We start from the raw sequence: 10,770 nt of genomic DNA on the forward strand, positions 1-10,770 counted from the left end.
AAGAAGCTAAAATCAGGTTTAAAACTTGCCCTGTTGAAGCCTGTTGGGTGCTGACTCTAGCGGGAGGATAACACGGTGTAGGCAGCACCGATTGGTTTAATTTGTCTCTCTACTGACAGACCTCCACATTTACAAACAACAGAGCTATGTGTTGGAATCAACCGTAATTCTCCTTAAACATGCATTCTATCTAATTTCCAGCAGGGGGCGACTCCACTGGTTGCAGAAATAATTCTGTTCTATGGAAGTATGAATAAGTTACCCTACTTCTGCCTTGATTTATTACCACATTAAACATTCTCCTAACAAGTTTAGGGGTTCAATCTCTAATTGTAGGTCTTCCCATTTATTTTACCATAGACAATAAAGCAGGGCATGCTTTACGGCGCGGCTACACACCGACCTGTCAATCATAGCAGAGGCTTAGCAATGCGTATCCTGGCATATTAAATAGACATTGGGATAAGCGAGTACAGCATTATCTGTATCTGTATCTGTATCTGTACCACATGAATTATCTGTATCCGTATCCGTACTCGGACTGGGCGGGGCCTACCCGGGAAGTGGACATAATTAACCGGAAGTGGGTGGGTTGTCTTGAAATGGGCGGGGCTTTAACGGGTATGTTATTCTAAGCATGCAATTGATAGGGTTGATCAGAAATGTTATATTTATTGCTGATTTGAAAACTATTTACATGACAGCATCAAGCTTCAGATCAATGAGGTTGTCATGGTAACAAACAAACTATATACAGAAGTTTTGCAACAATGAATACAACACATGCGGTTGCAATTATGAAGGCTAAAATGTAATGAACAAGAGTTTTCATACTCAATATAACTTCTTTTTTAACTTTTCTTTTTTATGATTAGTGTGATTTTTTTTGTTTGGTTTTATTTTATTATTTCTAATTCCACACCAGGTTGTGTGTGTGTGTTGTGTGTGTGTGTGTGAGTAAGAGAGAGACGGAGAGAGAGAGAGAAGAAGAGGCGGCGGGGGGTGGGGGGACTGGGTTTATGGATCAAGTAGGCAGATGCTGTTCTTAGAACTGCATGATTTTAATGAAGCCAGCTGACGGTTTAAAAAAAAAAAAAATCTCAGAGAGACGCATCGCTAACTAAAAAACGTAACGTTAACGGAAAAGACCGCGGACCTGCTGACTGAGAGAAAGACCGAGAGAGAGAGAAGATGAGAGAGAGAGAGAGAGAGCGTGTTCTCAGTGATCTGAGAGTGAGCGTAGGGGGGGTCGCTGTGACTATCACAGAACGCAGCCACGGTCCGCTGAGGAGTTTTATTCAATCCGAGTACAGACACTGACTTGTATTACTCTATAATACTTGTACTCGGCAAAAGTGCTTATCCGTACGGATATTCGTTTCACCGAGTACTCGCTCACCCCTACTATCACATTGGAGTTTTAAAAAAGGCAGTGATTTTAGCTTGATTTCTCATCAGCTCTTTTTTTAAGTGATTTTAGATTTCTACAGCTATATCAATGGGCTGAACTTGGTGAAGTAACTAAAATCCATCAATCACCTTGCTGAGATTGTTCTTGTTAACCTGAGGTTCATGATTGGTGAAACCTTCCTTTCCAGCACTTTAGAGTAGAAAATCAACATTATGTGACCTCGAAATTGATCAAAATAATCATATCATTTTGGCCATAATCGTGCAGCCCAAAGTGATCTAATGTTTTGTCAAACCAGTTTGGGCAAGTAATCTTTCTGCTGACTTCTTGTAAAAAAAAGCAAGTAACATCACTCAAAGAAAGCTACTGCGATGGCTGGGAATCGAACACAGGTCAACTGCTTGGAAGGCAGCTATGCTCACCACTATACCACCATCGCTGGGCGATACAATGTCACTTCAAATCTTGTAAATACATCTGGGCATTGAGACTGAAGTGTGCTCTATCACTGAGCTACAGCCCCTGATGATTCAGAAATTACCTCCACGGGGTCCTGTGTTATCACATTCACAAGAATGGGAAGTGTTTGTACTAGTGCCCTTTGATAGCTCAGTTGGTAGAGCGGAGGACTGTAGAGGCAGAAAGCTGAAATCCTTAGGTCGCTGGTTCAAATCTGGCTCGAAGGAGCTCTCTTTTCCAGAGTTTCCCTTCAGGGATCAATAAAAGTTCTGAGGTAGAGACGGGAACAGACGATCCATAAGCTTATTCTGATGTAGAGACGGACAGACGATCCAAAAGCATAATACTTCATGCCAAGACATAACAAGAAGTACTTCTCTCTTTTAACAAAAAGGAGGTGGGGGAGACAGAGTTAAAGAACCTTTTTCAGGACACCCACATTTTGTTGCTCAACATGGCAGGCATTCTATGCATCAGGGCCAAATGTTTTACCATTTCATCACTACGGGCCCCTAAGGAAACGTGTGACTGTGAACTCTTGTTACCCATAGCAACGACAGGTAACAACAAGTGGAAGTACTTCTCTCTTTTCGTATAATCGCCACTATACGGCCCAGTTTAATCTCTGTAAACTTTGCGGAAATCCTGCAAACAGCTACGATGACTGTTTATCTGTGTGGATTTTAAAATCTATCTGTCAACCCCGACTGGCCCGTATTGGATGGAATGATGTCAATTTGCGCTTTTATCTGTTACACATAACACCTGGATGCACCAAAGAACCTAACCTTTATTTCCATTTATACAACACCAGGATTTAAAAAACAGAAATGTTTTTTCACCAAATTTCCCAGCCAATCAGTACTTGTCTCACAAAAACAAAACGTCTTAATGTCATTCATTCAGCAGAATTGGAATTTTGTTTGAAATTGCTTGAAATGGTACTCTTTAAAAGTGTTGGGTTTCTAGCGATAAACTATGAGGAAGAATTTGACAAATCTAAATCAACCAAAAATAAGTCCAGGAAGTTACTCTTTCAAATTCTACACCTGAATATGTCAAGTCCTGACCATTCCCTGACAGGGAGTTGAACCAGGCCACGGCGGTGAGAGCGCCGAATCCTGGCCACTAGAACATCAGGGAGTCACGACTATCAAATTTATCTTTGTAGATGTGAGTTTCCTTTTCACTTACTGGAATGACTCATATTGTTTTAGGCGAGGAATGGCGCCTGGCTAGAGCTTCAGAAGGAAGGCCATGACAGATTAGACATCTGTCACATAGTCAGTTTGTAGTCTTAAATACCAAGTCTCTTGCTGTTCCTTGACTAGTTGGCCACCCAATTGTTTCATCTGATCTGAGGCCATGTTTTTGACACTTGGTGAAGAGAGGGGTGGAGCGGTCAACTGATCACCATCTGGTGGTGAGTTGGGTCAGGGGATGGGGAGGACTCTGGACAGACCTGGTAAGTCCAAACGGGTGGTACGGGTAAACTGGGAACGTCCGGAAGAGGCCCTTGTCCATCAGACTTTCAACTCACTCAATGGTCAGGACTTGATAGATAAAGGAGAAATATTTGGAAGATTAAGTTCCTGTTTTGAAACCATATACAACCGAAATATTACATATTTTACTCAGGGTTCTTCTCTTATTCAATGATCTCAGAAAAAGAAAAAATCTAAGAAGGCACAGGGATGTAGCTCAGTGGTAGAGCGCATGCTTCGCATGTATGAGGCCCCGGTTCAAACCCCGGCATCTCCATCAAGTGTCTTGTCAGTCTATAAAATTCTTTGATAAAAATTATTCTGAAAGAGAAAAGTATTAAAAGGCGATCTCCTTGTGTTCATGGTGATTAATGCAAAAGTCAGTCTTATGTCCAGATGTGTTGCAAGATTTGCAGTGAGCAGTACGTTGCCCAGTGATGGTGGTTTAGTTGTCAGCGTAGCTACCTTCCAAGCAATTGGAGTCTCCAATGTTGGAGTCTCTGCCATCGCAGTTGCTTTCTTTTAGTGATGTCAGTTTTTAACTATGATTTATCCATAGCAGTGCAAGCATTTTGCCATGGTTTGATTTCCAGCCACTACCAGGTTTTGAAGCAATATACAACATTAACATGACATTCCACCCAGGTTTCTCTCTCATTCAGTGATCTCACCAAAAAGTAAAAGAATCTGAAAATCTTTAGGGGCTGTAGCTCAGTGATAGAGCACATTTTGAGTCTCAATGCCCAGATGTGTTACAAGATTTTCAGTGAATATTGGTTGGTCCAGTGATGGTGGTAGAGTGGTGAACATAGCTGCCTTCCATGGAGTTGGCCTGGGTTAGATTCCCAGCCATCGCAGTAGTTTTCTTTGTGTGGTTACTTGCTTTATTTGTCAAGAAGTAACCAGAAAGGTTACTTGCCCAACCCGATTTGATAAAACATTAGATCTCTGTTATGGTACAAATAGGGAGAATATCATCCAATCAAGCTGCCTCCACGAGGATCCTCAGACACAGGCAGTGCACTTCGATTTGCACTTCGCCCGTGTCTTGTAACTACTACTAACCAATTGAAAGTTTATGAACATTTGGCTTTTCAGGTTGTCGTGGCCAAGGGTTAAGTCGATGGACTAGCAATCCATTGGGGTCTCCTGCGCAGGATTGAATCCTGCCGACAACGAGGGACTTTCTTTAAGAGTTGTAGCAAACCCAAAACACATCACAGTATACCAACCGCAGATGTGCCTTCATGAACAATATTGTGTTATCTCATTGGTACTGGAAGCCCCATTCCCCACCAATGTAATTCTTAGCATTTGTTTTCAGTCTTTGTTACCAGATTTGCAGTGAACGTTGTATTGTCCACCAGAAAGGCAACAGGTGTGTTACTTTTCGACTATGATTTATACCATAGCAGTGCAATCATTTTGCCCAGGTTTGACTTCCAGCCACCACAGTTGTATTTATAGGTTTTGAAGCCATATGCAACATTACATTACATGTTTTACCCAGGTTTCTTCTTTTATTCAGTGATATTTCAATTTCCTTGCGGAGTCTTCCCAAAAGGATTAATAAAGATAAGTCTAAGTCTATCTCAGAAAAAAAAAAACGGAAAATCTTCAGGGATGTAGCTTGGTGGTTGCTATTGGCTTTTCCCTTGCGAAGGTTTTTTTCCAATAACATTAACAAGCATGCCATTAGTTACAGTGCCTGAGTTTGTCACAATGTGAAGAGCTGATGTTTGCAGGTAGTGTGGCCGAGTGGTCTAAGGCGCTGTTAAGGCTCCAGTCTCTCTGGAGGTGTGGGTTCAAATCCCACCACTGCCATTTGCATGTGTAACATAGCTGGAAGCCAACCAATGTGTGTCTTAAAGCTGTATCATTTGGGCTGAAATTGGTGAAGTAACTAGAATCATCCATTAGTCACCTTGCTGAGATTGTTCCATGTTAAACTGAGGTTCGATGATGGTGATACCTTCCTTTCCAGCACTTTGGAGTAGAAAATCAACAAATAATTGTGATAATCTCCATATTGATCATATATATTTCTGCTGACTTCTTGTAAAAGAAGCAAGTAACATCACTCAAAGAAAGCTACTGCGATGGCTGGGAATCAAACCCAAGTCAACTGTTGGAAGGCAGCTATGCTCACCAGTAAACCACCATCGCTGGGCAATACAATGTTCACTTCAAATCTTGTACTACATCTGGGCATTGAGACTGAACGTGCGCTCTATCACTGAGCTACAGCCCCTGATGATTCAGAAATTCCCTCCAGGTGGTCCTGTGTTATGTGATGGAAAGCCTGTGTGTCCTCTGTGTCTCACAAATTGATAAATGCCATTTCTGGGACATGGAATCACATAAATCGAAAGATAAAGGAGAGAGGAGCTCAGTGTGTCAAAGGAAGTCCCCGGCAGTCTAAAACTATTACAGTGTAACTAAGAGAGACAGGGTGGAGAGAGGAGCCTGGTCAGGCTAGAACTCTCCCCTGCTGGTATGGGCTGTACTGCACCGCCTTCCTCTGTTTTTATCATGTTATTCATTAAATTGAAAATTTATCTGACAACTATGAAGCAAACTTAGCAAAGAACTGCTAAGTTCTTTATTCCAATATCAACTCTCAGACATTAGTTCCAAATATAACACTAGTTGTCAGAAATGGGATTTTAACCCACGCCTCCAGTGGAGACTGCGACCTGAATACAGCGCCTTGGACCGCTCGGCCATCCTGACTAATCCAGCAGCTTTTCAGTAGGCCCTGTCTCAAAAATTATAATATAGTAAATTAAACATGTCATGATATAGTAGGTTCTCAGTAATCCATGTCATAGTTAACAAGGGAAGGTTTCTTAACTGTCAGTCCAAATATATGGGCGTTCATGGAGACATGGAAGAAAGTCACCAGGGTGGCAATGTGCTTGACAATGGCAATACATTACGAGGGATGTGAAGGCAATGTGCAATACAGGCTAAATCCTATGGTGGGAATCAAGATCCACCAATGCTTCTGTCAACAATGTCCACCTGAATCCAGAAATGTCCCTGCCAGATGGGAAATAGACTGACAATTGGGTCAACATTGTGCAGTTATGGGCACCCAGATAGCTCAGTGGGTTGAGCGGTTGCCCATGTACAGAGGCTTGCTCCTCGACGTGGCGGGCCTGGGTTTAGATCCGGCCTGCGGCCCCTTTGCTGCATGTCACTCCCCCTCTCTCTCTCCCCCTTTCAACATTTTCGTCTGTCTAATAAAGTAAAAAACCCTGAAAAAATAACTTTAAAAAAACAAACATTGTGCAGTTATCTTCAAAATGTCGAACTGAGTCCACAGATATACATGCCTGATGGAAATAAACTGATACTGTCTTCATGGTCTAAACGTGTCAAATATTGCCGTACAATGCCAACATTGAGTCCAGATGTGTCCGTTGTGGTTCCTGATCCATGCTATTACCCCAAAAGTACTAGGCCGAGGGCAACTGGACTTGGTGAAAGGTCCTCCGCAGAAGTTTTGTCTCTCATCCAAGAGACTTCTTTAGTTGTTTTTTACACAGAAAGGGTTGGACACAGTGCCCACTCCCCCACCCATATCTGACAATTGAAAGCTGTGGGGAAGGGGGGGGGGGTTCCAAAGCTAATAGGCCATTCAACAAGTAGTTCTGATGCACTATACTGGCCCATTCAGGATGAGCACTGTAACTCTGACTGCAGCAACACAAGTTCAAATTTCAGTGATACCTAATTTTTATGGTGATTGTGAGACTGAATGCAAAGTGTATATCCCCATGTTACTCAACCTATCACTTCCAGTCATACTGTCAATATGGAGCTCCTTTAATTACATTAACAACCAGGTGACTCCTCAACATGCCCCACTAATGTACTGTTTACAGTCTAAATGGCCAAGGACATTAAACCTGTAAGCTCACTTTAAACTAGATGTGGAAAGTTGAAAGGTTGATCTTTTTCACCAGTGCTGTGGCTTAAAACCAGGTTCCACTGAGATTTGAACTCAGATCACTGGATTCAGAGTCCAGAGTGCTAACCATTACACCATGGAACCTTTAAACTTGCTAGAAATTTTCTATGCAGTTTATTTCATAATATCCACATGTGTGACATTAAAGGCACACAAAAATAACAACAAAGATTAAAAAGCAACAATTACTGGCCAACTTAAGTCTTTCCAGTCTGTTGATGTCTAACAAAGTGTCTGTTGCTGCAAGTGTCTGACGTGAAATGTCTCCACCTGCTGTAGAGTAAACTTAATGGCATGTCAAGTTTATTTCGTCCATAAAAATGGAAACTACACTGCTCATACCCGCCGTAACACCCATAAAAACCAGAGTATAATACAACAAATATACTACAGTGCAAGTACATAAATACGGTAAAATAGAGACTGTAACATGTACATTTAAAGTGCTTGTTTTGCTGTCTGATAGTCTGAGGTATAAAAGACAGAGCTGACCGCTTAGTTTGTGTCACAGGAGGTCTTAGTCTACCACTACGTTCTATACCCTACCAGTCAGATTACACAGGAGGTAATATCTGTTGCAGCTCTTTTAAAGACTCTACCATAATACCTGCTGGAGATGCCAGGTCCTCATACATGTAAAGCATGAGCTCTACCACTGAGCTACATCCCCTGAAGATTTTCAAATTGTTTCACTTTTTCCAAGATAGACTAAGACTTATCTTTATTAATCCTTTTGGGATGACTCCCGCAAGGAATTGAGATATTATGGAATAAAAGAAGAAACCTGGGTAAAACATGTAATGTAATGTTGTATATGGCTTCTAAACCTGTAAATGCAACTGTGGTGGCTGGAAATCAAACCTGGGCAAAATGATTGCACTGCTACGATATAAATCATAGTCAAAAAGTAACACACCTGTTGCCTTTCTGCTGGACAATACAACGTTCACTGCAAATCTTGTAACTCAGACTGAAAATAAATGTTAAGAGATACATCATGGAGACGTGTGGCTTCCTGTACCTATGAGATAACACAACATTGTTAATGAAGGCACATCTGCGTTTTTTTATACTGTGATGAGTCATTGGTTTGCTAGCACCCTTAAAGATGCCTTTCGTTGTCTCAATCTCAGAAATAACCACAGAATCACAACTTCCATTCATGTGCTTGTGCCAGTATTCAACCACCTGAAAGTCACTGTATTTCCAGCATCAGTTGGGTTTTTTAAAACTCCTGCCCCGTGTGGGGTTGAACTCACGACCTTCAGATTATGAGACTGACGCGCTGCCTACTGTGCCAACGAGGCTATGAAACACTTTCGATGGTTGGGAAAATTTTGTAAAAACTAACAATTTGGTCTTCAATCTTACAGTTTTTCTCGATTGTTTACACACATTTTCTGAAAGAATGCCTCATATTCTCAGAACACTAAACACAAATCAAAAAACACTCACACAATGGGCCAAAACCCCTCAATTCTCCTGCAAAATTAAACTATACATTCAAAACAACGTTTTTCTTCTCAAAATGGTATTTTGTTTCAAATGACACACACAAACCATCATATGACACCATTCATAAGACCAGTTGAACACGGATGTGCTCAGTGTAAAACACGATAATGAATGGAAAACATTTCTTCTCCATTCATTGTAATGAATTTTGGTTCAGTGTTACACTTACTACAGACAGTACATACATAAGTGTGTTGTAAATATTTGAGAATATTGTTTTTATACTCAGAACACATAAATACACAGAAACAAAATATATTTTTATTTGTTCCACAAAACAATGTAGACAGTGAACATCCCATTCCACCAACAAAGTTCACACATACACTACATACAAAACACCAGAAGAATTTACTGTACACAGTTACAGTAAAAAACAAAAACAAAACTACTATGCTGCAGTCTTCTGATGCGGTCTGGCCACAGCACCTCATCCACATCACAAGCAATGTTTTCCCGGGCCAAGCAGCGGGGAAATATCGCCTGGCGATTCCAGCCATGAAGAGCATCAGCTGCTATATGTCCACATGCGTCCTCTATAGCTTGGAGAAGAGGTATAAGCATTTGTGGATTTCGGTCAAACTCTTTCTATCTCCAGGCAGAAAAAAAATTCCTCAATAGGAGGATGGAGAATATGGAGGGAGATAAACAACTAAAAGCCTGGGGGGGGCAGTGAACAAGTGATGAACCAGAGCAGCCCAGTGGAAACTTCCGTTGTACCAATATAATTTGTTTGTTAGTAATATTGCAATTCTTTGTCTCTTTCTGAACTGCGTTCTAATGGCCCCTGTAGACCGCTTCATCCTGAGATGATTTCTGCACAAGACACGGTCCAGTGTCGATGAGCTTACCCTATCAATATTTTGAATATGTCAATGTTTTCTTTGTATTTACCGTAGTGTTATGTATGGCATTATTTTCTAGGACCATATTCATGAGTTCAGTTTCCTGTCAAAGAGACAGAAGACGGTCCCGACCACCTTGTGTTGTTCTGCCAAACAAATAGTAAAATACTGTAAATACTGTGAAGGAATACGAATACTGTGCAGTACTGCAATATTCTAGTGAGAGTAGATTTCTTACCTATTCTCATTTCGGAAAGTCCGGATGATGGATGCTACAGTGTACCTGCTCACATTTCGGCTGTACTTTTGCAATCAGAGATTACAGTCCTTGGCCTTTCTCTTCCTCTTCCTCTTCCTCCTCGTCCACCTCCTCCTACTACTCTCAATCCTCTGGTTCTGACTCTGTTTCCAATGTTCCAATCCTCCACAACAGAGAGCTCACCTTTTGCCGTTTTATGCTAAAGCTCTGATTGTTAACTGTAAAGCTGTGTGACGGGTGTTTGCCCTTGTGATGGGTCAGTGTGCATATATGAAAGGCAGTGTGTTCCTTGTGAAGACAAGAGATTTTCTTCATGAAAATTGTGCCAAAGGCAGAGAATTGTGTGTAGTGTTTTGAAAAAAGTGTGTTTTTAGAACTGCATGCTGAGTGTAGAGCAGGAATTGAGATTGTAGTTTAGCAGAATGGTTCAGGGGGTTGGTGACTGAGTACATGTTGTGGTCATTGTGTCTCAAGTACCAGTATTTGTGTGTAAACATTAAGAAAAACTGTAAGTGATAACCAGGCACTGCTGGATTTGGACCTAGGATCTCTTGTTCACGAGACAGGCGCTTCAACTACTAAGCTACAGCGCCTCCTGTAGCAAAGTTCATCTGGCAAGAATACAATGAGCTAGCTAGAAGGGTTCCCTCCATCCATCCATCTTAGTCCCAGCTCCAGCAGGGGACCCCAAACTCCCCTTTGCCGAGCCACATCAACCAGCTCTGACTGGGGGATCCTGAGGCGTTCCAAGGAGATTGGGCTTTCTACTCAGCTTGCCTAGGCTTGGTGGATCAATCCTATCCAGTAGCCAGTCTGCAGAA

General features: G+C 41.6%; 4 non-coding genes across 4 annotated transcripts; 2 read left to right on the forward strand and 2 right to left on the reverse strand.

The window, feature by feature from the left end:
- Nucleotides 1-1,778: 1,778 nt before the first annotated feature.
- trnag-ucc (transfer RNA glycine (anticodon UCC)) lies at nt 1,779-1,850 on the reverse strand. The gene has a single exon. It is a non-coding gene; the product is annotated as a tRNA-Gly (tRNA).
- Nucleotides 1,851-3,560: 1,710 nt separating this feature from the next.
- Nucleotides 3,561-3,631, forward strand: trnaa-cgc (transfer RNA alanine (anticodon CGC)). Its single transcript has one exon. It is a non-coding gene; the product is annotated as a tRNA-Ala (tRNA).
- An 821-nt stretch (nt 3,632-4,452) lies between these two features.
- trnaa-agc (transfer RNA alanine (anticodon AGC)) lies at nt 4,453-4,532 on the forward strand. The gene has a single exon. It is a non-coding gene; the product is annotated as a tRNA-Ala (tRNA).
- Nucleotides 4,533-7,342: 2,810 nt separating this feature from the next.
- On the reverse strand, nt 7,343-7,414 carry trnaq-cug (transfer RNA glutamine (anticodon CUG)). Its single transcript has one exon. It is a non-coding gene; the product is annotated as a tRNA-Gln (tRNA).
- Between the last annotated feature and the right edge of the window lie 3,356 nt (nt 7,415-10,770).

Source organism: Etheostoma spectabile, unplaced genomic scaffold, assembly GCF_008692095.1.
Source record: "Etheostoma spectabile isolate EspeVRDwgs_2016 unplaced genomic scaffold, UIUC_Espe_1.0 scaffold00018900, whole genome shotgun sequence".
Lineage (NCBI taxonomy): Eukaryota > Metazoa > Chordata > Actinopteri > Perciformes > Percidae > Etheostoma > Etheostoma spectabile.